Here is a 21,726-nt window from a genome sequence, read left to right on the forward strand (position 1 = left end):
TATTATAAAAATTAATCAATAACTAAAAAGAACAATATTCCAGGTTTGGGTGATTTACCATGCAATTTCTAATATACTTTCAACGATAAAATCTTTCTAATTTATACAAAGTCTTCCAAATAATGGAAAAAAAGGACAGGTGCATATTGCCCAAATCAATGAGAACGGTACACTGGTCTTAAAGTTTTAACCGTGATATATAGATTCAATAAAGATAGTTAAAACAGGAAAGATAGACACTCCTTTAGGATAAAAACTCTAAGCAAAATAGCAAGAGAAATGAACTTACTTAACCTGATAAGTCTAATAAAAACATATTACAAATGTTACTGTTAAGGGTGAAATTTAAGAGGCATCTCTTTCGAAGTCAGAAATTTGACAAAGATTCAACTGCTTCAATTCAACATTTAGTGAGAATGTCTAACTAGTAGCATCAGGCTTGACAAAGAATAAGGGATTAACGATTTGAAAGGAAGAGACAAAACTCATTACTCATAGATAATATTGTACAATCAAGAAAATGAAAAAAAATCCAAAGTTTTTAGGAATTGATGAGAAAACAGTCAAGTGGTTGGTTATAAGATTAATATACAATAATTATGTACATTTTTATATCCCATCAACAAACTGGGAAAAGCCTTGTAAAAATAACACTTACAATGGCCAAAAATACTGTAAGTTTCCTAGAATATATCTAACAAACATTGTTTCACAACCCAGACAGAGAAAATTATACAAATATAAAAAACATCCCAGATGATAAAGTGATGAAAACATATGTCATATGTGTGATGAAGAGACATTTTTTAAAATATCAATTCTCTCCCAACTGACCCAAAGATTCAGTGCAATCCCAGTCAAAATCACCATAGGATTTGCTGTAAATTTTGATAAGCTGATTCTGAAATGTTCACAGAAGAGCGAAGAGCCAAGTATACCCAAAACACTTAAAAAGAAAAAGGCGGGCAGACTTGCCCTCAGCAAAAACAGAGCTTAGTATAATGCCAGATGAATTAAGACAATATGATGTACGTTAAGGGAAAACCAAATTGCTTGATGGAAGGAACTAGAGAGTCCAGAAGCAGATCCATATATAAATGGAAACAACAAATGAGAGAGGTGGCATTTCAGATCACTGAGGAAATGTTGTCTTTAATTTATGGTGATGGTTTTCTACACACAAATCAAATCACGTGAATTCATGACTTAAATGTGAAAAGCAAAACTTCAGCAGTTTTGTAAGAAAATATAAAAGAATATATTTATGTCCTATAATTCAAAGATAATTTTTGAGGCATTATGATATTAACTGTAAAAAAATTAAAATTCCACATTATTTCATGAGTCATTCAAATGTATACATACACTAAAACCAATATGGTTTGACCAATATGGTGACTTTTTACATTACAAAGCAGGCAGTTCGTAGACCACAATGAGCTGATTTCAAAACATTTTCAGTAATAAATAATCTTACAGGGCAAATAAACTCAACAAATAAAGTATCTATGAATATTCAATAATTATGTCTAAAGAAAAAGAAATTAAATTTATTTTAGTGGCATGTGCATAAAATAATAGAAAAAGGACTAGCGTGAACTAGAACCGATATTTTTCTTTCTTTTTATTTTTTTATTTTTGTTGTCCTGGCATCAAATATGTACTTTCCTTCCAGACCAATTTTTTCATCTCAAAAAACTCCAACTCCGTAAATAAAATCCACCTCAACCCAAAAACTACTCTTGCAAACAAGCCAAAAATCTAAGCAGGAATATAATAGGAGACCAATGATACCTACCTACTTCTTCCATTGTAGTCAAAGCATTTTTCTACATTATCAACTATTGTTACTATGAGACTTGAATCTTCTTTCATACAAGTCCTGGAAATTTTGCCTGTGCATTTAGCCATCGTGTTGGTTAAGGTAAATGAATTAGAACTTTCCTGGCTTATTCAAATCTCACTGACCACAATCATTAGTGCTGGATAACTTGACATCCAGTCCCTAGAAATAAACCTAGGTAGTATATGTATACATAAGTTGCTGCTGCTGTCCTTAATGTTACACTGACTATTCCTTACAAGTAATCAGAGGGAACGTGTTGGAAATAGATTATCTCTTGTTGCAAACTCATGAGTCATTATCATTAGACATCTAATGAGTTTTGTAAGCATTTGTAGAATGTATACATATGCAGTTGCAACCTAACTTATTTGTTTTCTGCTTTTTTAACAGTCTTCCGAAAGCAGCAGATGGTCAATAAATGCTCAAATAAATGACCTTATGGATATTTGTTTTCAACCTATTAATTAAAAAAGAAGAACACATACCAACAAGTGTTCTTAACTCAAAAATTAGTTTTTAGAAATAATATTCTCAGCTGTAATGCATTTTAGTAACATACCCCACTTATGTTTTTTTAAAATTTTGCCATCTCATTACTTATACCAAAATCAATCTAAAAATATAGAGACAGCATTGATCTTTCTTCCAGCAGTGTTGACAAGTACTTTACTGCCATTTGCAGCAATGTGGATGCACCTAGAGAATATTATGCTTAGTGAAATAAGTCAGACAGAGAAAGACAAATACTATATGATATCACTTATATGTGGAATCTAAAAAATAATACAAATGAATGTATATGCAAAACAGAAACAGACCCACAAACTTGTGGTTACCAAAGGGGAGAGGGAAGGGGGATACAAATTAGGGGTATGGGGTTGACAGATACAAACTGCTATATATAAAATAGATAAGCAACAAGGATTCAGTGTATAGCACTGATAATTATACCCATTATCTTTTAACAACCTATAATGGAATATAATCTGCAAAATACTGAATCACTATGCTGTACACCTGAAACTAACACAATATTGTAAATCAACCATACTTCAATTTTTTTAAAAAAAGAGTAAATTAAGATCCACACAACTAATATTTCAAAATGCTGGTTATTATATTAATCTCATGTGCACTTTGCCTAATGATTTTCCAAACATTAAAAACCAAATGGGGAGGTGGTTAAGACTCCACACTGCCAATGCAGGGGGCCCGGGCTCGATCCCTGGTAAGGGAACTAAATCCCACATGCATGCTGCAACTAAGAGCTCCCATGCCACAACTAAGGAGCCCGCCTGCCACAACTAAGACCTGGTGCAACCAAATAAATAAATATTTAAAAAAACAAAAAAACGAATGGGGTTGGTGAATTGGTGGTCATTACAACACCCACCAGTATTCCTATAAACCATCTGCCCAGCTTTATGTTTTTACACCAAGCAAAAAAGTAAATTCTGCATGACTCTTCTCTTCCCAATTAGATCACAAACTTCTCAAAGGCAGGACCATCTTCTTCCTATTTTACGTCCCCTGCAGTACCTTGTACCCAGTTGGCTCTACATGTAATTAACTGGAAAAAGAAAACTAAAATAGAAATTAAAGTTGAATTGTGACTTAATACAGTACATAGTACTGACATTTGTGTGGAACTCTCTTTACTCCCTTCCTCTTCAATTTTTCCATATGCAAATACACTAAATTCAATGCATTTAAAGAAGCACCCCCCCGCCCCCTGCCAAATACAAATAGCTATTCTCTCAGGCATGTTATGACCACCAAATGAAATATGTCTGTGGCTTTGTTTAAAGTATCCAAAAATAACATATTTGGGGACTTCCCTGGTGGCGCAGTGTTTAAGAATCCGCCTGCCAATGCAGGGGACATGGATTTGAGCCCTGGTCCGGGAAGATCCCACATGCCACAGAGCAACTAAGCCTGCGCGCCACAACTACTGAGCCTGCGCTCTAGAGCCCGCAAGCCACAACTACTGAAGCCCACGCGCCACAACTACTGAAGCCCACACGCCTAGAGCCCATGCTCCACAGCAAGCCACCGCAATGAGAAGCCCGCGCACCGCAATGAAGAGTAGCCGCCACTCACCACAACTAGAGAAAGCCTGCGTGCAGCAACGAAGACCCAACGCAGACAAAAATAAATAAAATTAAATCTTAAAAAAAAAAACATATTTGAAGCAATTTTTAGTTTCTGTTTCTAAGATGAGTGCACAAAGAAATTTGATCAAATCGTTTGAGTTATTGTGACCCTTTACAAAAGAGTCACAGAGGCATGGTTACATATTGAACAATTACTTGACTAAAGGCTGTTTGGAGCTTTGAGTCCTTTTTGAGACAGGTTGCTTAATATTTTAGGTTTCATTCTTTGTGGCAAATAAGGATGTCCTCCCCCCCTTAAAAAGATAAATTAAGTTTTGTTTCCTTTGTTTCACATCTTACAGCAGTACATTCAGAATAAAAGCTGTTACTGCATATTTTTACTGAGTGATAAATCACTTGAGCTTCCACCAGTGGATCTGTGCTTAAGCAAATACACCTAAATATAACGTAGCACTAGTGTTAGCTTACCTAAAAGGCACCCCCTCTTTATAATTTCTAACATCTTCAAATGAAACACAGATACAGAAACTAGAGACTGTAATACTCAAAAACATAGATTTTGCCTTCCAGATTTGAACATTATGAATTCTATAGACTCTTCTGTATCAATAGCTTTAAAAAAAAAAAAATCCCTCCATGAATAGGGTGACAGTGAAAGCTTGCTTGCTTCTGTGACTACTCGGCATAGAATTCATTAGCTTCTGGTCTGCATTCTTTCAGCATCGTTTACAGCTACAGGAAAAACCAACAGCACCTCCAACAGCAAGGAAATGGACCGTGAATCCTGCAATTCATCTCATGTTTATTTTGATAACAGACCTATACTCATTTCAATGAAATTTTGACGAGAAGCGGAAGCAGCAGTGAGTTCATCTCCTTGGTTTTTTTTAACCTAAACAGCCTAAGAGCTTACCCTTTCACAGAAAGACATTTCTTTGACCATTTTATTAAATTTTACCTAGGAAGCAATGTTTCCTATATTTCATACATGTAGAGGAACAGCTTGCACAAAAACAGCTTTTCTGAGGATTAATTTTAATGAGTCATCTTTTACTGTTGCTCCAAGAGCTAATGTTAGTGTTCATATTTTTAAGTCATTTTAAGTATTATCTGCTAATTAACATTGATTGTATTCATGTAGAATTTACTAAATCATTCTTTATTTGATATTCAAGTATTTCTTTCTTCAAAGGACAATGTAAGACACATTGATATTTCACATTTTAAGTATCAGGAGAAGCTAATACTTCAACAGAATTGCCTGCTTTGATTCTCTAAAAATTATTTAGAGAATCTCCCTTTAATGGCATCACATTTGGTATTGAATCTGGAAGAGAATTTAAAAGAGGAAAAAAAAAAAAAAGAATGAAAATAACCGAGAGACAAGAGATGTTTGATAAGTACAAAACTTTTCAACCTGAGCTTTGAATCATCCAATTTGATATGTTGCCCTCAAGAAGAAAAACAGGGAAAAACAAAAAAACTATTTTCAATAAGTGAAGACTCTATGATATAAAGTTCGAAATTTCTAAAATATTGAATAGAGTTTCAGTGTCCTCAATATATCAATCATTGCAAGAAAATGTTTCAAGTTAGTTCTGACAAAAAAAAAGAGTAAATGCTGTTCATTTTGCTATTATATCCCACAGCCGAAAAAGTTCTGAAGCTACAATTTGGAGTAATTATTTATATTACATTATTTCAAGTTTATGAAAGGATTCATAGCAGGGTTATTTTAAATATAGCATACCCCACAGTGCATTAAATATTTGCTTAAAGATTGTTTCCTATTTTGTCATGGATCAGATAAAACTCTAATAAGAATCATTGACAATTTATTAAAAGTAGAGATCTAGCAACTTGGAAAATATGCAGTTATGGTTCAACTCCCAATTTCATTTACAAACACTTTTCCTCAAGAGATTTACCTCTGTGAAATGTGTCAGAGTACAGAATACAATTAACTATTTAATTGTACTCTATATTTAGTAGGACAGGCTAATTTAAATGTTATCATTTTTCATCTAATAAAAAGAACAATCACTATGGAAAACAGTATGGAGGTTCCTTAAAAAACTAAAAATAGAACTACCATATGACCCAGCAGTCCCACTACTGGGCGTATACCCTGAGAAAACCATAGTTCAAAAAAGACATGTACCACAATGTTCATTGCAGCTCTATTTACAATGGCCCAGACATGGAAGCAACCTAAGTGTCCATCATCGGATGAATGGATAAAGAAGATGTGGCACATATATACAATGGAATATTACTCAGCCATAAAAAGAAACAAAATTGAGTTATTTGTAGTGAGGTAGATGGACCTAGAGTCTGTCATACAGAGTGAAGTAAGTCAGAAAGACAGAAACAAATACCATATGCTAATGCATATATGTGGAATGTAAAAAAAAAAAAAAATTGGTACTGATGAACCTAGTTGCAGGGCAGGAATAAAGATGTAGACATAGAGAATGGACTTGAGGACACGGGGTGGGAGGGGAAGCTGGGGTGAAGTGAGAGTAGTATCGACATATATACACTACCGAATGTAAAATAGTTGGCTGGTGCGAAGCAGCAGCATAGCACAGGGGAATCAGCTCGGTGCTTTGCGATGACCTAGAAGGGTGGGATAGGGAGGGTGGGAGGGAGGCTCAAGAGGGAGGGGATATGGGGACATGTGTATGCATATGGCTGATTCACTTTGGTGTACAACAGAAACTAACACAGTATTGTGAAGCCATTATACTCCAATAAAAATCTATTAAAAAATGCATAGAAACTTTAAAGATACTCATGGAGTACCTACTATGTACTAAATGGGAAAAGTTGAGATACAGAGGTGAATAAAGTAAATAAGACATGTTGGTGTTGCAGTTTAGTGGAAGAAATAGACAAATACTCAATACCTAATACACAATGTAAAAAATGTTCTTTATATGTATTACGTGAGTACGGAATAGAACAGCAGTCAGGTAAAGCTTCACAAGGGGGACTTTTTTAAGCTGGACCTTAAAGACTGAACTCTCCACCAGTGGAAATATGGATGGTGAGATCCCTATCGTGAAGTTGTTCATATAGAGAGTGGATGACCATTCAGTGGGGATGCTGGAAAAGATTTGAACATTAAAAGTGGGGTGAATTGATGCCTCCAGTGACACTTTGATATGTCTCACCACATCTATGCCTCAATGTAGAAGCTTCCCTATGGAAGGTATGCAGAACCCATATATATTCATACTACGCTTTCTTAGTCCCACCTCAGAGAAAAATGCCAGTGTTCAACAGGTTTTTTATGGCCTTTCCACTCTGAAAATAGTCTGGGCCCCCTGACATAGACTTTTGCCAATGCTGTCAAAATGAATGGCCATGTATGGAACACCTACTATGTGCCATAGTGTTTGTTAGTTTTATTTCATACTTAAAGTGTGATGAGTAAAGTCATATTTAATCATGCGTATTTACTCCAGAGTGGCTTGCTGCATGTATCATGACCAAGATACAATACTACCCTTCTAGAAAATCAGTGCAACATCCCCATGAAACCATCCTGCATAGGTAGATAAATCATGCTCGTGGTTTGTGAACAGTTCCGCATGATGATCACTTTAAGTCAATCTGGGATCTTGTCCTAATAACTGCAGAACTGGGCCAGAGAGATCTTCCAACATCAGAGACTGAAGTGAAAGTGCCAATCCACATCTGGGGTCTGCAGTGATGGAGGATGGAGGATACTATTATTCAACATTATTTGTTTAAACTTGCTGGCAAACACCATACAAACAGATGCTGCATACACAGCAATCTAGTGAAGGGCATGGGCTATTTTTCTGGAAGGAATAGCATTACTGTCAATTTCGATTATAACTCCTTGGCTAGTAGAGAACATTTAAAAATTATATAATCGGGAGACACATATGATTATTTATAAAATCTATGTGACACAAAAAATCATTCAATAACACTCATGTACCCACCTCCCCAGTTTAAGCTGACATTTTTTTCTCCTAATATAACTGTGAGAGTCTGAGAAGTGCCTTGTAGGACAGCTCTGATATATGAGTCTCCAAACACAAGACTGAGTCAATTAAAAGTGGCCAAGACCTTGTGTAAAATACAGAACAAATGTATCTGTGCTGACCTGTGTTCCATTCCTCTTACCTATGACCCTACCCTATTTCCAAAATCAGCTCATCTTTTAAACACAACTTATAGCTGCTCAATAGAATAGCCCTTTTTGTCCTTGTGTGTATGTGGGTGAGAGACGCCTCTATCTACGCCAACCTAGTCTCCGTATATCAGACCTACTGTCAAGCTCCCTGGTTGTGGATTCTCCCCATTCGATATTCTATCCCATTCTCTAAGTTCAGCAGTGCCAGACTGCAGCAGTAATACCAACAGTAATGGTGAAACATTGGAAAATTACAGAAGAAATAGGAACTTATTCCATTCAGGCTACTACAACAAAAATATCAGACTGGATGGCTTAAGCAAACATTTATTTCTCATGGCTCTGGAGGCTGGGAAGTCCAAGGTGAAGGTGCCAGCGGATCTGGTTTCTGATGAGGGCCACTTTCCGGTTCATACATGGCTGTCTTCTCTCTGTAACCTTACATGGCAGAAGAGACAAGGGAACTCTCTGGGGTCTCATAAGGGTAAGAATCCCACTCATGAGGAGTGTACTCTCATAACCTAATCACCTCCCAAAGGTTCCATCTCCACACTGGGAGTTAGGGTTGCAACATATGATGGGGTGGGGAGAAAAACACAAACATTCCGCCTATAAGCAAAACCCTGGCCCCAAAAGTATTTAATACATAATGTCTCTGATAGGGGATGTATTAGCTTCCTATGGCTGCCATAACAAATTGCCTCAAACTTGGTGGCTTCAAATGATAGAAATGTATTATTTCATGGTTCTGAAGTTCAGAAGTCTGATATCAAGATGTCCACCAGGGCCATTCTCCCTTTGAAGACTCCAAGGGAGAATCCATTCCTTGCTTCTTTCAGTTTCTGGTGGATCCAGGCATTCCTCGCCTTGTGGCCACATCACTCTGTAGTCACCCAGCCTTATCCTCTTGTCTCAAAACTCCCTCTGCCTCTCACTTATACTAATACATGTGATTGCATTTAGAACTCACCTGGATCATCCAGGCTTCGCTCCTCCTTTCAAAATTCTTAACTTAATCATGTCTTTTGATGTAACAGGTAATATTGATAGGTTCTGGGGATTAGGGTATGGACATATCTTTTTGGGAACCATCATTCAGCCTACTGCAGAGGACAATCATTTGAATGCCTAAAGTAGAATCATTAACTAACATCAACAGAACTCTAGCCAGAGTCTTCAGACACAAAACTTAGAGCTGCTAGACTTCCCTCCTAGGACCTCCCAAATCCTCTCCACAATCTGCCACTGGAACCAATCTCTCCCCCAGATAACTCCAGCATGCTGCAGCCATTAGTAGTAAAATAGCTTTGTTTTTTGCTATTTTAAAATAGTAAAATAGATCTGTTTTTTCAGGATAATCTCACTTTTCAAATACCTCTTCTGTCTGGCTTGGCATTTTGTAACATAAAGATAAATCATAGGCTTTTTTTTGCTCAGAAAAAGTGAGTTCATTTCTGTGATAATTATTATCATGATTACTAAGTTACTCATCTATTGATTAATGTTAGACACAATGTTTTTAAATTAGTTCTACTGTTAGAAAAAGCATTTAATCTCTGGGCTTCAGTTTCCTCAACTACTAACACCATTCAACTCTATGCTTTGTTATGTTACAGGAAATATATAATAAACTAGTTTGTGGGGGAAAAAACATAATGGCTGAAAATAAACCACAGTTAATGGAAAACATAGGGTCATATTTAAGAATACATATAAAACATAATATTTTGAAATAACCAGACACTAAAACAAAGAAAACATCTTAAGAGCACCCAAAGAAAAAAGACAGGTCATCTGCAAGCAAACAAAAAGACTGTTAGAATGCTGCTCATTAGTAGTAATAGAGGAAGGAGACAATGACTCTTCCTACTGCTGAGTTAAAATATTCAAACTAAAATTCTATGCTTAGCTAAACTACAATTCAAAAAAGAAAAACATTTTCAGATTTTAAAAACTTACCACTCACATGTATTTATTAAAGAAATGATTAGAAGACATAATTCAGGAAGAAGGTTAGAAATTTATGTTAATAAAGGAAGGAGTAGGATGCAAGAAGCAGTGGTAGGCAAAGAAATGAGCAAGCATGAATAAATCTAATCAAGCATTAATTGTTAAAAAACTAACAATAATTACTAATCTGAGGATAAAAATTTAGGAGCAAATAAAATATGAAAAAGTGATAGCTAATGTATTTCTATGTACCAGAAATTCTTTAAAAATGTTTATATATATATCAATTAGTTTAATTCTCATAACAAATCTATGGGATAGTTCGTATAATATCCTCACTAACAGATGGAGAAACCAGGCCAAAGTAGACTAAGCAACTTGCCTAAGAAATCACAGCTGGCAAATAGGAGACCCAGAATTTGAACCTGGGGAGTCTATGCTCTTCATTAGTACCCTGTACTGCCACTATGAATTAGTAACATGGAAGAGATACCTGAGAAAATTACAAAAAATATAAATAATAATAAAATGTAATATGGAGAAGAATGATTGGAGTTAAAGTTTTTCAATTTTCTTGTACAATTTTGGGAAAGATTAGAGATCCTGATTAAAATTAGACATTACTAAGATAAACAGGTAAAACAAACAAGGTCTCTTATGTGTTGCTGGCAGAAAGTGGTGTGGTATTATTAGGTAAATTTGAAAATATGTATATTCTATGACCAAACACTTTTGCTCCTAAGTATGTACAAGAAACTCTGGTGTACTTATGCACCAGGAGATAAATACATGTATATTCATGGAAACAGTGTATGTAATAAAACAAAACTATAAACATTAAAAATGCCTATTGCAGGGAGAATGGAATTAAAATTTTGGTATACTCAAATAACACAATGTAATCCTGTAGCAAAAATAAAAGAACTATAGCACCCACAATAACAGGGATAAAATACAGTACATTAATATTAATTAAATAAGATGCTTTATGAGACTGTTATAATTTTGTTGGACTTTTAAATAATTAAAATTAAATAATTTCTTATTTAGGCATACACATTTAGGATAAAACTATTGAAAAAAATTAAGAGAAAGACAAAATTAAGATATGGAAATACAATAAAAGGAGGAGCACATAAGTAAATGAAAGCTATTGTCAATGTTCTAGCTCTTCAGTGGTTTGACAGTTTCACCATCATGAATTGGTCGGTTCATTACCATTGGTAGGTTCACTCGTTAATGAATAAGTCAATCAGGCAATGCAAGTGCCCGTGATGAGAGTATGTTAATGACAAAGAATTCTGATTTTTTGAAACCATGAAAATACATTTCTTCTTCACAGTAAATATAGAAGGATGAGAAGCCATGAGTAGTTTGGTCACTTATATGAGGAGGACTCATAGAATAAGGGAAAAGCAATAAAAAATGAGATAATATTGGGGCTGGGTATTAAATATTACATTTTCTCTTTATTCATGGAAGTCACTCTATTAAGCATTGGTGAAAGAAAAATGAGTTTCCTGGATTCAATTTTCAATTCTGCTACTAAATCACTCTATGATCTCATGGACATAAAGGGATAATTGTACTTCATGGCTATGCAGTATCTTTCAGACATGTCTATTAATTCATAATCCTCATAATATCACACCTGTGAAATTACAGTATAGTAACAGATCTTACTACTATTACTAAGTACCTAATAAGTACTCAATAAAACTTAGCCATTATTATTATCATTAATAATGATGTCATTCAGTGTATTTTTTTAAGTATGAGGAAGTTAGTATCTATATTGTGTTGGTTCCCAATATTGTTTATCATAAGAATTTCCTGAGCGTCTTGATAAAATGCAGAATTCCAGGACTCATCTCTGGTTATTCTGATTCCTCTGTTCTGGGATAAGGGAGAAAAAACCTACCCCGACAATTATTTCATATGGTCCTCAGTCAATACTTTGAAAAACATACAGGAGGACCAAAGCATACACCAACCGGTTAACCAAGAATTTCTGGGTAACCTTATACACTTACTAATCTAATCATGTGAACCAGGCCCTAGGCATCTCTAACCCATCACATTATGATCGAAGTTCTGTTCAATTTGGAGAAAGTTCTGAGATGTCTATACTAGAACCTTGAAATGCATTGGACACTGATGACTCAGCCCGTTTTCCAAAAATTTCAAAGACTTGTAACAGAAGATAGGCAGGTAAGCCAGCATCAGTCATCAATCATAATAGATGTTATCATAGATGTAAAGCTGAAGATCGATTGGGACATGTCTAATTCCTGCTTTTTAGAGTTAAGAATATTTCACAGAGAAGGTAAATCTTGAACAAGATTCATAAGATAAATGGGAACTTTTATCTCCTAAACTAGAAGAAAAAGAAAAGCATAATAAGGGCTCATGGGGTACAGGACACCCAATGCAAAGAGTTGCATGTGACAAAAACCCCAAAATGAGAAACAGCTGGGTGCTAGGCCCACTTTAGAATCCTCAGTACTTAACTCAGCCCTCTGACTAAGCTCATCACCCTGTTATGGTAAAATCTGGAAGCACCTCTGGACAAGTACCACTCCCCTAGAACTTAGCAGGATGGAGCATAACTTTCCAATTTATTCAAAATATGTATAAACTAAAATAAAAATTCATTTCTATTATCGGCTCACAAAAGAGTTGTCTATTACTTGTGCTGCCTTGTTTTTCTCTCTTTTCTGAAGTCAAACACATGAGTATTTTTAAGTGGTTAATCTGATCAAAATTAATTTGATATAACTTTTGATACTGCCAACATCCAGGAGAGAGTAAAATGAACCTCCAGATGCACTATCAAATCTGTGACCTTTTCCCTATGTATAAGACCCGCACCCCCCAATGACTCTTCTACCCTTAAAATGGTGAAACAGTCTAACGGGACTCAGAGCTCCGTGTGGAGCTTGTGCACGTGTGCTGTCTTCACTTTATGCTCTCCCACTCCTCCACTGGTGATCCGTCTGAGGACTGTCCTGGCCATGGCAGATGGAGGGGGACACCACAAATGCAAGTTGTATTATTTTGCCCTCACTTCTGATATCCCTGAAAGTTATTATATTTTTGAAGGAGGAAGAGAAATATGGAAGAATAAACTGATTTAGGATTTGGCTGTGAGTTTTTTTCTAAGTTCATTGGGTTTTTTTTTTAATTAATTTTTATTGGAGTATGGTTGCTTTACAATGTTTGTTAGTTTCGTCTGTACAGCAAAGTGAATCAGTTATACGTATACGTATATCCACTCTTTTAGATTTCTTTCCCATTTAGGTCATCACAGAGCATTGAGTGGAGTCCCCTGTGCTATACAACAGGTTCTCATTAGTTACCTATTTATACATAGTAGTGTATATATATGGGATGAATTTTCTTTTATACATAGTAGTGTGTATATATATATATGTAGGACAAACTGGGAGATTGGGATTGACATATATATACACTACTATGTAAAAAATGGTTTTATTATAAAGAAAATGTGGAGCACATGGTCAATTATTGAAGCCACATGGAAGAGAAGACCATAAATGGCAATAGACACCAAGCTGCTGAAAAGTAAGGAAGCTGAAAGGATGCCAGAATCCATCTCAAAGAGCAGCTTCCTTCTTAGTGAGCCAAAGACCTGGAGAAAGGCAAACAGGATACACTTGCTACTTAGAAATAGCCTAAGAATCCCAAGATGACACCAGGGCTCTTTACTTACGGCTCAGTAAAAAGGGTACATTTCTGTTTACTATGGGACAGGTCTTGTTAATTTCTCTTGTTCCTGCATAATTATTCATAGTGTTCCCTTTCAACCACCAAAAGTGTCCCAAAGTGGATGATAAAGTATATGGTCATTCTATGAATAAATAGTTAACAGAAACAGCTAATAATCATTGAGCATCAGTGTGCCACGGGCTATTATAAGGGTTTTGGCTCAATCACTTATACATCCCCATGTTCATTACAGCATTATTTACAATAACCAAGATATAGAAAAAACTTAAGTGTCCATTGACAGACGAATGGATAAAGAAATACTGGTGTATATACAGGCATACCATGGAGATATTGCAGGTTTGGTTCCAGATCCACAATAAGGGAAATAGCGCAAAAAGTGAGTCACATTAATTTTTTTTTTTGGTTTACTAGTGCATATAAAAGTTATGTTTACATTGTAGTCTACTAAGTGTGCAACAGTATTCTGTTTTTAAAAAGCAATATACATACCTTAATTAAGTACTTGATTGCTTAAAAATGCTATCATCTGACAATGCTGAATTGCCCCAAACCCTGATTTTGTAACAAATGCTGTATCTGTAAAGCACAATAAAGTGAAGTGCAATAAAATGACATATGTCTTTATAATAATAGTGAAAAGTTTGAAATGTTTTGAAAATTACCAATATGTGACACAGAGACATGAAATGAGCAAATGCTGTTGGGAAAATGGTGCCAGTAGACTAGCTCAATGCAGGGTTGCCACAAACCTCCAATTTGTGAAAAACACAGTATCTTCGAAGCCCAATAAAACAAGGTATACCTGCATACAATGAAATACTATTCGGCCGTATAAAAGGAGAAAATCCTACCATTTGCAACAACTCGGATGGACCCTGAGGGTATTACGCTAACTGAAATATTCAAACAGAGAAAGACAAATGCTGTATGATTTCACTTATATGTGGAATCTAAAAAAAAAAAACCTCATAGAAACAGATCAGATTTGTGGTTGCCAGAGGAGGGCGTTGGAGTTGGGGGAATTAGATGAAGGTGGTCAAAAGGTACAAGTCACGAGCTGAAAGATAACTAAAGTCAGGGGATGCAATGTACATGTGGTGACTATAGTTAGCAATAGTGTATTATATATTTGAATATTGCTAAGAGAGTAGACCTTAAAAGTTCTCATCACAAGGAAAAAAAACTGTAACTATGTGAGTTGATGGATATTAATTAATCTTGTATTAATCATTTTGCAATATATACATATATCAAATCATGTTATATACCTTAAACTAATACAGTATTATACGTCAATTATTATATCTTAATAAAAGTGGGGGAAAAAAGATTTGACTCACGCCTCACTTCTTATGCTCAACCACTCATGAAATAGATACTATTTTTATTCTCATTTCACACATGAAAAAACTGAGGCACTGAAATGTTGAGTGACTTGCCCAAGGTCACAGAGGTAACAAGTGGAGAAGCCTGGATTTAATCCCAGTAGATGGTTCCAAAGCCCATATTTCTAAGTACTACTCAGACTGCCTTTCAACTATGAGGTGTGTACAAAGCAATGTTTTTCAACTATGAAGAATGAATTATTATTCTCCACATTTTACAAATGAGAAGATAGAGAGAGGGAGAAAATGCATTTTTCTAAGGTCATAAACTCGGGCAGTCTGACTGTAAAGTCTGTGTTCTTAACCTCCATTCCATACTCTACCCTGAAATATTTCAGGAGCCCTTGGAAACTGGAATTTTCAGGAGGTTGCACACACATAAGACATCAGCAGACCATTCTTTTTCACTCTTACGATGAGTATTAAAATATCACAATAAAAACGTCACCCTTCTGTTAGAGAGCACACAGTCTTGCATTCTTCACAGCTATGTTTCAAATAATTCAATAAGAAAACTTTGATGCTCAGTGTTATAAGATGTGGGTTAAATTTGGACCTTCGGCAAGTAATTTGGGGAGTGCCTTTGTCTTTTCTTATGTGAAAATAGAGGCAATGCTAGGGAAATGATACAGTCACTCTAGGAGAGTCTCAAAGCCTGTGGATATTCTGTAGGGTATGCCTCTAAGAATCTTAGGTTTGTCGACTAATTTATCAGTACTGCAACCCAAGAACCCAGGAGCAATAACAGGAGGGGTTAAGATCTCCTCTCTACTCTAATTGGTCTCTAATAAGCACATCCTTCTTCAGCCACACCTGGAAGCTGCTGTAAGCAGACCAACTGTAATATGTGACCCATTGTATTTACAAACTAGAAATGCAAAATATCCACACATTCCTCCAGACTTTTCTTCGCTCAACACCTCGTCTTCTGCATGTTGTGAGACTGGTCATATTCTGCCAATTAGGCTAAGAAAATTTAACCCAAACAGCTGTTTAATGTCTCTCCTGTAATTTTCTCACTCATTATTCCCTGCAGGGAAGAATAAACCAAGCGCAGCATGTATAAAAAACAAGGAGGCAGGCTGTGGGGACATTCAGAAACACACACACGCATGCACGCATACATACACCATATACTATACACTGCAAATCATCTGAATGACGTATCAGCTGACATATATTAATGTGCCATATGCTATTAGATTTGGAGAAAATTAAAGGAGTCATTTAATTTGTGTTACATGGAAGTATTTATGTAAAAGGCCAAAATAAAACTGTTATTTTATCTAATGATGACATTGACATTAAAAAAAAGTCAGCATGTGTTCCCCTCTCACACGTGGCACAAGTGACAAGATTCACAGTAGGAACACCTGGCTCACCCACCTCCATGCCCTCTCCTCAAGCAAATTTCTAAGACATATTCTCTTTTTTTTTTAACAATCAATTTGATTTTTATCTTAAAACATCTTGTAACTTATATCTATCTCCAGTATTGACAGTCAATTTAATTTTAAAGGAAAAAACTCACTTATCACAAGCAAAGCAAACCAATCAATGAAGACGTAGCAGAGACCAGAAAACAGAGAAGAAAATTAAAGGGGAGGTTTCTCTCCACTTTAGATCTATTTCCTGTTATAGTTTAATGATTATCTCTATTTTTTAAATTCATTAAATATAAAAGTTACCAGATTAAAACTGGAATATGTTCTTACTGTGAAAGAAGGAAAAAAGGAAGGAAGGAAGGGGAAAAGAAAGAAGAAAAGGGAAAAAAAACCCATGATTTTTGCATGCTCCAAAGTGTTCAGAAATTTGAATGGATCCAACTTCCTAATAAATATAGTTCTATATTTTTACTTCTCCCCCTTTATCTCTTTTTCTTCCATTGCTGGTTTAGCAAATCTTGTTTCTTCCCCCTTACAATCCACAGGAGGAACTAATCTACACACTGATGCACAAACACATAGCCCAGAAATACTCTGCCACTAACTTCAGTGGTATAATCTACATCTCTAGTTCCTAGAATGCACTTCCCACACCCAAGCTCAAAGATCTTTGTGGGGAAGGAACTGCTATGGGGAGTTCCAGTGCCAGGTTTACTCAGAAGTGGTTGTGATTCAGAAAAGGAAAGGTAAAAACAGAAGGAGGAGTTAGAGGAGGGAAACTATTTGGGTTACAGCTCTCTGCAATATAAACTGTTTTTACTATTCAATCAGAGACAGCATATTAGAATTAACTAAACCATCACAAATTATACCTTGGCAATGATTTAGTAGAAAAGACTTAGAAAAGTAATTGGATCCAGTGTTACAATTTACTGGTTGCATGAACATGGAAAAACAATGTCTCTGAGTTTAGTTTATAATCAGTGAAAGGGGGATAATAATACAATCTATATCACTGAGACATTATTTAAACAATAAGGGTTGAGTGAGACAATATATGTGTAAGTGCTTTATAAACTGTGATATTCTAAAAATACTTGTTTGTGGCCATTCTTATGCATTGTTGCATGTTTTTTAATAAAATGATTCAATTAATTTATTTGTAAACCTTTTATTTTTAATCACTCATTGAGCTTATTCTTGAGTTGCTTGATAAAATATAAATGTATTATTTAAATTATTGATGTCACTATTTTTTCACATCCCCCTCCCCCTTTTTTTTTCTTACTGTTAAGGAGAACAAACATGCTGACTCAAGTACTGTGAATCCCAGCCTGAATACTAGTTTAGTCATCACTTAATATGTAGGTATCACTTGGAATCAGGCACAATTCCTTTCTAGGTTTTGTAAATAAGTTATATAATTCAAAAAACTGAAGATTTCTTTGGAGGTAATATACATGCATTGCTTGTGGGAGAATAACAGGTATGGATTAAGCCCCTTAAACATATGTAGTAGAATTCCGACACTACTAATAAGCAATTACTCCTGAAACAAAGCATTTGTCGTAGGTACTCACTAGCTTTTTTGCTAATTCCTCTAGATAGCCTGCCTTTAGTCTCCAAGTTTCACTTTGCTTTTCTTTCAATCACAGTATAAGGAGCTATTTATGTCCTTTGATAACCTAGCGACTTTGATGGAAAGGGCTGGCTTCCTGCTAGTGTCACCAGAAAGACATTCTCCTCAGGAAATCAGATTTCCATCTCTGTTGCACTCAACTTAATGCAAATAGAAGCCAGTAAACCTCTGCTCTTTTAATCCAGCAGCAGGACCCCAGCAGTTGCTTACAAACAGCCCACTTGGCTGCCCTCAGCATCAGTGCTGCTTACCCACTCCACTAAGAAGTAGAGCAGTCTCTGCTTTTCTTTTTTGTAGTACTTACTGTTATATAATAGGCATTTCCTTTTTCTCAAAAATATTGAATTTCTTTCAATAAGACAAATATGTAAAAGAATTAGGAATACACTTTTTAATTATTTATTTTTAAAATACAGTCTCTACCCTCAAACTGCTCGTTGTCTGAGCAGAAAAATAAACAATAAAAAACATTACAACAAAAGGGAGTAATAGGTACATGCACAAGGGAGAATAATAGCCCTGGGTTGTTGGTGGTGGTGTTTTGCTTTGCTTTGTTTTTGAGGTGGGAGGGTTGTCAGATATCCCAATGAATGCAATTTTTAAATTTCAATTTGCAATGTAAATAGGAGTTTTTTATGTAGAGAGGGCAGTTTCAAGAAAATGTCTATTCATGATTCCAATTGATTCACTAGAATAAAAGAACAAGAGAGTCCAGGTTAAAAGTACTCACAGAGAACTCCCATACAATATGGTTTGAAAGGAGTTCACATCAAGACACATATCACAATGTCTCAGGAAACTGGCAACAAAGAAAAGACATTGATGTACCCAGAGAGAAAGAAACAGGTCACACACAAAAGCAAGGAAATAAAAATGACACCCAGCTTTCAAAATGTTTTAGGAATCTAGAAAACTATTTGAAGGAAAATAATTTCCAACTTAGTATTCTATACTTAGCCACAATATCAACCATGATGATAGGATTAAGATATTTCAGATATATAAGATGTGGAAAAGTTTAGCCATCTTGCACCATATCCTGGGAAACAACTGCAAATCCACTTCACTGACTAAAGAAAAATAAACCAAGAGAGAAGATGCAGGATCAAGAAAGCAAAGGATTCAACACAGGAGAGGAAATCCAAATGATGATGGTAAAGGTAGAGCCTATAATAGGGAAAAACAAATCTGACTCCATATTAGATCTGTTCCTTTTACTTTAACCCTTGTACTTTGTTGCCTGTGCTTAGTCATGCTGTCTCTGCACCTTTTGTAAAAGAATGTTGCCTACAGCCTGAAATATATAGGATAGCCTATTCTCAGGGCTCTGACCTTTAAAAGAGTCCATTTATATAGAGATAAAAAGTTGCAGAACAGAGAATAACATTTGTCTTATTGGAGGTTTACAAGAACATCGTGACCTGACCTTCAGTAGAAAGTTACAAGAACAAAGGGTTCTGACCCCAAGAAGTTTGCAACAACTAACCACACCCCTCCCTCACCTTGCCTTTAAAAGTGCTTAGCTGAAACCCTTCCAGGAGTCTGGCAGTTTTGGGGGCATGAGCCACCCATCATCTTGAATGGCCCTGCAATAAACCTTTCTGTGCTCCAAACTCCAACATTTCTGTTTGTGTGGCCTCACTGTGCATTGGGCACATGAACCTGTGTTCAGTAACAATCCCAGGAGAACAGATGTGCAGTAGGCCTGTATAACAATCAGTACATATTGGAGCAGGGAGTCAGAAAGCTCCAAAGGAATACCTCTAAGGAAAAAGAAATGAGATGAAGAGATATACTGAGATGTTTAAACATACTGAAAAGAGACTGAGATTTCTAACAAAGTGTTTGTAAATGAACTTGTGACGAGTATTCAGAAAATTAAGCAAATAAAAATTGAGACTACTTAACTTCATGAAAACAAAATGGCTCAGCTGTAAATAATATGTACATGTCCATAGTAACGCAAGAACAAGCAATACTGATCAGAACAAAATTACCACTTAACTGTATTGGAGGGAGGGGAAGTGCACTGTGGCACAGGGGATACATAACAAAGCACAATTCTCATCTTTCAGAGTTGAAAGTAAATATGCTACATGTAAAAATATTTTTTTTAAAAAAAAAGGAAGGATAAGAATGTATTTATAAACATTCGAGGAAACGTAGAAAGGAACAATGAAAAGCATTAAAAAAATTGTGCCTAGGGAGTAGAAACAAGGAGTAGGAAGGAAAGACAGAAGACTCATTTAGTAGTAAGATATATAGAATGATTTAACTCAACATGTATAAGTTTTATAACACTAAATGTTAAAAATAAGTATTATTGGAGTTACATAGAGAAGGAAGCCATCAGAGAGGTAGCAATCAGGCAGTGAAGAGCTTTGTATGCCAATCCACTGCCTTTACAATTTAATTGGTAAGTGATGGAGAGCTACTGAACATTTTTAAAACAGGAGAGACTCATGGTTATATTTGGATTTTGGAAAGAGCACTCCAGTAGTGATACCAGAAGGGACAAAACAAGAGGCAAAGGAATCAACTAAGTGTAAACAAGCTAGGAAAAAACATATGTAAAACATGACATAAAAAAATTACAATGTTTTTAATAAACCAGGAACTCTTATGTATCACTGGAGGAAATGGATGAAAGTGTACAGATTCCCAGTTATAAGATAAATAAGTTCTGGGGGTATAATATACAGCATGGTGACCATAGTTAACATACTGATTTGTATATTTGAAAGTTGCTGACGTGAGAGAGTAGCATTGACATATATACACTACCAAATGTAAAATAGGTAGCTAGTGGGAAGCAGCTGCATAGCACAGGGAGATCAGCTCGTGCTTTGTGACCACCTAGAGGGGTGGGATAGGGAGGGTGGGAGGGATGCTCAATAGGGAGGGGATATGGGGATATATGTATACATATAGCTGATTCACTTTGTTATACAGCAGAAACTAACACACCATTGTAAAGCAATTATACTCCAATAAAGATGTGGGGGGAAAAAAAAGAAAGTTGCTGAGAGTAGATCTTAAAAGTTCGCATCATAAGGAAAAAAGAAACCTGTAACTAGGTAAGGTAAGGGATGTTAACTAAACTTACTGTGGTAATCATTTTTCAATATATAAATATATCAAATCATTATGTTGTACACTTTAAATGAATACAAAGTTATACATCGACTGTTTCTCAAAACTGGGGGGGAGAAAAATCAAAACAATAGAAACACTGGCAAAAACATGTAAATAGAAAATTCACAAAATAAGAAATAGGAATGGTTAAGAAAATAGGAAAATATAGTAGAAGATATTCAACTCACCATTAATCTCAAACATGGAAATAAAAACAACACCATTTTGACCAAACAATTAGCATAAACAACAACAACAGAAATGATGGACAGTCTGGTTTTTATCAAGGTAAGGGAACTCTCAGACAGTTGCAGAAAGTGTAAATTGCTACAATCTTTCTGAAAGATG

General features: G+C 35.5%; 1 long non-coding RNA gene across 1 annotated transcript in view; it reads right to left on the bottom strand.

Moving 5' to 3' along the window:
- Positions 1-5,212: 5,212 nt before the first annotated feature.
- Positions 5,213-21,726, bottom strand: part of LOC149749310 (uncharacterized) — a 265,921-nt gene continuing 249,407 nt past the window's right edge. The window contains exon 4 of the long non-coding RNA XR_016392989.1: positions 5,213-8,569. This is a non-coding gene — a long non-coding RNA (uncharacterized LOC149749310). The remainder of the gene's footprint in view (positions 8,570-21,726) is intronic.

This window comes from Delphinapterus leucas, chromosome 4, assembly GCF_059928025.1.
Source record: "Delphinapterus leucas isolate spDelLeu-1000000601 "Yukka" chromosome 4, BTC_Dleu_Yukka2, whole genome shotgun sequence".
NCBI classification, from domain to species: Eukaryota; Metazoa; Chordata; class Mammalia; order Artiodactyla; family Monodontidae; genus Delphinapterus; species Delphinapterus leucas.